Source organism: Anguilla rostrata, chromosome 2 (assembly GCF_018555375.3).
Source record: "Anguilla rostrata isolate EN2019 chromosome 2, ASM1855537v3, whole genome shotgun sequence".
Classification (NCBI taxonomy): domain Eukaryota; kingdom Metazoa; phylum Chordata; class Actinopteri; order Anguilliformes; family Anguillidae; genus Anguilla; species Anguilla rostrata.
The window spans coordinates 9694045-9700881 of record NC_057934.1 but is presented as its reverse complement, the minus strand read 5'-3'; positions in this window follow the sequence as shown (position 1 = coordinate 9700881).

Below are 6837 nucleotides of genomic sequence, written 5' to 3'. Positions count from 1 at the left end.
TCTTCTGCCCGTCTACTGAAAAAGCCATCGCCGAGACTAATGACGCCTATTTCTGTACCGAGCCAATAGAAAGCAGGATAAACCACAGGCAAACAGCCTGGATGCAAATTATCTGAGTTACCTGCGACTTTTGTTTTTACATAACAAAATGTAACTAACGGGCTGATTATTTAGTCAAACAGTTAGCGAAACTGAGGTTTTGTTTATTTCAATATTTCACCAACTCAAAATGTCCACGAAAAATATACGTGCAATGCATATCTGCATGTTCACAAATAGATATAAATAAAGGTTACCTCTCAAATTTCTTAACGTTCGAAAGGTGCATTTTTTGTTTATGCAGTAAGATTACACGCAAATTACCGCGGACCAAGCATGATTATCTGAACTGCTATATATAATTGACAAATAATCATGCACGTTAACACTGTGCTCCCGGCAGTTTATAACTGGAAATACACAAGCCCCCTGCAAACTAGCCACTTGTGTCCTGTGTAGGCCTTTGTACCGCCTGGCTGGTAACAGTTCCTGCTCTCTTGAAGCACGAGGAATGTTGTGCCTCACAGCTCCGCACGTTTTTAAGGGGACACACCCATTGAGAGTGACGGCATGTTTTATAACATATAATCACACTAACTCACCAGTGTCAATCTCTCGCTCTCTCTCTCTCCTTCTCTCAATATCCCATTATTTGAGTGACATGTGAATATATAACACAGACACGATGATAGTGCAGTTTATTTCCAAGCCTGACAAATGTTAATTGTTTGTTTATTTTTTGTTTTAGGTATATGAAAATATACTAAAGTTAATAATTGGTTTTAAACAAACTGGGAAACACATCTGTTGGCTTGAATCTGACATATAGGTAAGTGACAACCATCAGTGCGTTCTAAAAGGGCAGTTCATTATATATTCTTATGGTCTCAAATTCTTATTAAAGATGTTACCTTTCTGCTCTCTAAGCTACCTTTCACAAGGCTCGTTTCAGGTTGCAGCTGGTTGTAAGAGATATTCTGTCATTGTTAGTCAATGGCACCTTCAAACATAAAGAATTTCCAAAAATAAAGCCCTGTTTGTGAAAGGAGTGGGCAGGTTTAGTAGCCCAAACCTGCATGTTCCTGTGCTGTGAGACAGACCTGTCTTTGCCGACATGCCCAGACACCTCTCCTTCACTCCAAAATGATTGTCATTAATGGCAATCATAGCATGTTTGTCTCTCCAGCTTTTAAAATTCACAACTCATTTCAGAGTCATTTAAAGTTTGTATGTTAATATAACCTTTATACAGTACTTAACTGGAAATAAACTGCTGCAGTATACACAGCAGAAAGGTTAAATAATATTTAACCATTTTCAAGTAGAAAAAAATACGAGAAGGTAGCCAACCCACCTTGTAAATCTGTTAATATAACCATGTGAAGATTTTGTCAGGAGCCTGGCATGAATGAGTGAACAGCAGTATTCACAGAGACAGTAAATATCAGGTTTCCATGGTATTGATTTTAGCAAGGCTTCATCTAACATGGCTGCTCTTACCAGCCATTATACACAGAGATATCAGTCATCTAATACATTAACAAAATTACCTGCTGCCATAAACCTAACTGCTTCGGCTTCAGCTAAAAGCCTTTCTGCAGACAGCAGCGGGCCACTGCCGGTGTGAATGTTGGTTCATTCGAATGCAGGCTGACCTCGCATAATGGTAGTGTGACTTGACATGGCTTTATGCTTGTGTGTGTGCTGTGTGCACGGAATCCACCTTCACAGAATGCAGAAATCATGTTTCTCTGGATGTGTGTGAAATGTGTTTACTTTACAACATTTTACAGGACTACAACAACAGTCTTTAGCTGCCATTCACAAGCTTTTGATACCCATAGGTAAATGATCAGATTGCATAAATGATTGTTTTCATTAAATAGTTAAGAGCAGAAGCTGGAACAATATCCAGATATGTCCAGATACAACCCTGCAGGAAATGAGTTCCTCCCCCCCTGGTCTTGACATATGAAATAAAGTCAACTCATGTCAAGTCAACTTCATTTAAAAAGCACATTTTAAAAACAACTGGCATTGACCAAAGTGCTGTAAAACTTCAATAAGTGCTATATTTTTGCCACTTTTTTTTTACAAAGTCAGCAAATGTGTGCAGGCAAATGAACTGCAGAGCCTCATTGCAGACCTCACACTCACCCTGATATATAATGAGCCCCTGGAATCCTGTGATTGAATTGATCTGAACAGAAGAGGAGGGGTGGACCTCCTCAGTGTGAAATGAAGATGGTGTTCAGGTCTTTAGGTCACAGACATAAAATGTGAAACCCTGTTTAAATCCCTCCCACATATAAGCCTGTTCACTGGAGCAGCCCCTGGGTACCCCTGAGCTGTACTGATTCAGGCTGTCCCCCCACCCCCCCACCCACTCCGGGTGTTCTGTGATGCCTGCTGTACAGTTATTTGAGTGATTGCATGGCCCTCATGAACTGCATGTACAGACCCTGCCCCTAATGTGCTTGACATTGATTGAATTGATTAATCCGTAGAAATTCATTGCACGTGATTGACACAGTTCAGTTATAAACTGACCTCCGTGTTAATTTGGCAGTATGACATGTAGAAACAACAAGCACCTGTTTACAGCAACCGTAACGGTCAAGCAAATAATGTACATGAAAATAGCATGGATAATGGGTAATTGCATAATTACTACTACAAACATTAGAATGCATAATGAGGAGAACAGGCCATTCAACCCATCTAGGCTTCTTATATAATTACTGTGGGTCTGTGCCTCTCGATCCTTTGGACAATATGGGCCACGCATTCCATGCAGGATATGTCATGGCATTCCTCCTATGAAGCTCTATTGTGCTGCAGATGTATATTAAATGCACTTTATAAATAATGGTTATTATTAACTTCCATAAGTACATTGTAAAATAATGTTGTTTGGTGCTGGTTGTGAGTCATTAGTACACTATAAAATAATGTTGTTTGGTGCTGGTTGTGAGTCATTAGTACACTATAAAATAATGTTGTTTGGGGCTGGTCGTGAGTATTCATGCCAGGCGGGTGAATACACAGAAGCTGAATAAGAAGGTGCACACTGATGATGAGGTCATCGACCTTTATTATCTGACCATGACATCACTGATTGATTTCTTGCATTAGCAATCAAATGTGTGTTACAAAAAAGAATAGGCTGTCTCTTTTTCTCATTAATATTCATGAAGTAAAGTCTTTTGCACCCTCCACATGGAATATGATTATTGATATTCATTTTCATGTCTGAGCATGCATGTGAATGCAGCTCTGACTGACACCAGTCATTATTTACACTTGTTAATAAGGTTTTGTTGTTAATAAGGAAGGGCGGCACGGTGGTGCAGTGGATAGCACTGTCGCCTCACAGCAAGAAGGTCCTGGGCCTTTCTGTGTGGAGTTTGCATGTTCCCTCCGTGTCTGTGCGAGTTTCCTCCAGGTGCTCAGGTTTCCTCCCACAGTCCAAAGACATGCGGGAGACTCTAAATTGCCCATAGGTATGAGTGCGTGAGTGACTGGTGTGTGTGCCCTGCAATAGATTGGCAACCTGTCCAGGGCATTCTTGCCTCTCGCCCAGTGCACACAGGGACAGGCTCCAGCAACCCCTGCGAGCCTGACCAGGATAAGCAGGTATAAGTGATGGACGGATGGTTGTTGTTAATAAAGGCATAGCTGTGCTGCGCAGAGGAGTTTTCACTAAAGCCTGGTGCTGCTGGACTCTCTGTGAAATAAGCAGCACTGCTCCATCTGCAATATTAATGCACCTCCCAGCGTATCGCTTTCCAAACTCCACTCAGGGACCCTGTTTACACTCCGTCACCCGGGTGCTTTTAAACCACCGTACGGCTGTTTCCATATTGTGTTAAACGTTTAATTCTACGTGTTGTAGAATTAAACATTTCATTTAAAGAAAAATCATGAGCAAGGTGAAGGCAAAGCAAGACAATGCGGAGCTAAAAGTAGAGGCAAGACTAGCCAGCACAAGGAAACATTTAGTAACATAAGGGATTTTAATGTTGTGGAAATGACATATGCTCTATCTTCGGCACGCCCCCATCGAATTGGAATATATTGCAAAATATTGTAAATATTGTAAATTGTAAATACATTTCACAGCAATGCATTTTTAAGTAAATATATTGCAACATCTGAAAGCAGCAACTATGCTTTATATGCCCATCTTGTTTTATGATATTTTGATCTTTTTTCTTACTGTATTTAATTTCAGTATATCGCAGTATGTTTGCTTACCATAAGCGATAGCATTTTGGAAGTTACCCAGGACAAGAAAAATTTCAAAGCAGGTAATTGCATTCATTGCCTTGCAGATTTCAGAAATGTCAGATTAATGACTGTGTATGTTTCGTAAGAGGAGCGTCGGGACAGGGTATGAGGGCAACGTGCCCCTGTTAGAACCCCTAAATAACCTGCTCAACCCTCACTGGGACTGCTCTTAGCAAGTGAATAATAAATAGAGGAGAGGAGAGGAGGAGAGGGGAGGAGAATTGAGGAGAGGAGAGGAGGATCAAAGAGAGGAGGACAATGCTTTCTACATGACTGATGCTGGATGTGAGGATTGGTTAGCCTTGCAGGGAATGTATTTGCACTCAGATAAAAACATACTGCTGAGACACACACAAGATATTTCAAAGTCAAAAGCAGTAATAAAATATATGGCTTATATTTCAGAATAAAGCAGTAACTGTACCCCCACTAGTCACATGTTATGCAAATATTGCAATATTATTGATGTACAATAATATGTATGTACTGGAGGTGCTACCTAAATAAAACCTGCTATTATTTCCTGTTTTATTTCCCCTAAGTGTAGCTGGAAGCCAGGCACTTAGACTGGATGCTGACACCAGACCTAAAGCCTGAGTTCACATGCCGAAGAACCCCCTGATGTGCACTTACAATAATTCATGTCGCTCTTACATTCCACACGTATCTTTCTCCACCAGAACAACTGTGTTCTTTTACGACATACTGTTAAGATGATTTAAGCCACCTTGCAAATTCCCTCACAGAAATATCCATAATTCCCCATGAGGCCCCAGAATAATTGAATAAGAATAAAAAGCGTGTAGTATTATAGATACGTAATGGACATGACCCCATCGCATCATGTTATGCATCATTACTTTGCTTAATGGGTCTTAGAGCGCATTTAATGTTTGTGCAATGCACACATACAAATATGTGTAAATATGTTACAAACATGCAGTATTTCAGAAGCGAAAAAAGACAACTTAACAGCACAACGGAAATCCAGGGTGACTCCCGTCTGGAGTCAGCTACTGTAACACAGGTTTCCAGGGGCGGGTCACAGATTGCCTGGGATTCTCTGATTGGAGGGTAAATTGGCAGGCTAATGTTTGGAATCCCGATGCCCCCCTGCCTGCGTTTGTTCTTCATGTCTTGGGGGGAGGGCTGAGGGTCTGGCCAGGTTTATCTTTCTCCACTCCCTCTCTGCAGATGTTGATCATGAGCTTTATAGAATCTGTTCGGCCTAGGCCCCTCCACCCCGCCCCCCCTCCCCCCTGCCCACACCCCCTCCCCACTCCAACCAGCCTTAGGGGACTTCCAACTGCTGTGAGGATCCCCTCCCCCTCCATGCCACCATTCTGAGCTGTGTCACCTTCCAGGTGCCATCGATGTTTTTCTCTTCAATACGGTTTCTGTTTGCAAAACTTTAGCACATACTTAACAGCTTTAAACCCATATCGTGCATTGCTTGAGGTGAGAAATATGGTTGTGGCATCATTAAATGTGTGAACATCATGATCAATGGTTTTTTTCTGTCACACTTATCCTGCAGAGTTGAAATACAAACTGTCTCGCCCTTTGATTGATTTTTATTTGCTTTTTGGGTCCTGTTTGACACACCCATGTCTACCATTTCCTGCATCTGTGAAAACAGTTCTGCAAGCCAGCAGATTTTTCTCTTTCTTACTTCCAAAAAAAGAAAGTGACATTATGAAATAGCAAGATCATTGCCGAAAGGCTGTAGTGTTTGAAGTTTGCCCAGGATTTCCATGGGAGGTTTTGAAGCTGAGTCCGTAAATGAACCTTTTAATTTAATTCTGTTAACAGTTTTCATGGCATTCTGTGCAGCTTGGATGACTGTACAACTGTGGGTGTGAAACTGATGGGACCACGCTGGCATGTTGCTGCTGTGAAAAAAGAGCTGATGTATTCCCTGTGGCTCTGTGCTATGGGGCTGATTTCGTCTCTGTGACTCTGTGCTATGGAGCTGATTTAGTCTCTATGACTCTGTGCTATGGAGCTGATTTAGTCTCTGTGACTCTGTGCTATGGAGCTGATTTAGTCTCTGTTACTCTGTGTTTTGGGGCTGATTTAGTGTCTGTGACTCTGTGCTATGAAGCTGATTTAGTCTCTGTGACTCTGTGCTATGGGGCTGATTTAGTCTCTGTGACTCTGTGCTATGGAGCTGATTTAGTCTCTATGACTCTGTGCTATGGAGCTGATTTAGTCTCTATGACTCTGTGCTATGGAGCTGATTTAGTCTCTGTTACTCTGTGCTATGGAGCTGATTTAGTCTCTATGACTCTGTGCTATGCAGCTGATTTAGTCTCTGTTACTCTGTGCTATGGGGCTGATTTAGTGTCTGTGACTCTGTGCTATGGGACTGATTTAGTCTCTGTTACTCAATGCTATAGAGCTGATTTAGTCTCTGTGATTCTATGCTATAGAGAATATTTCGTTTCTGTGCTATAGAGTTGATTGAGACTGAGATGTTGAGCTGAATTAGATTCCGTGACTGTGCAA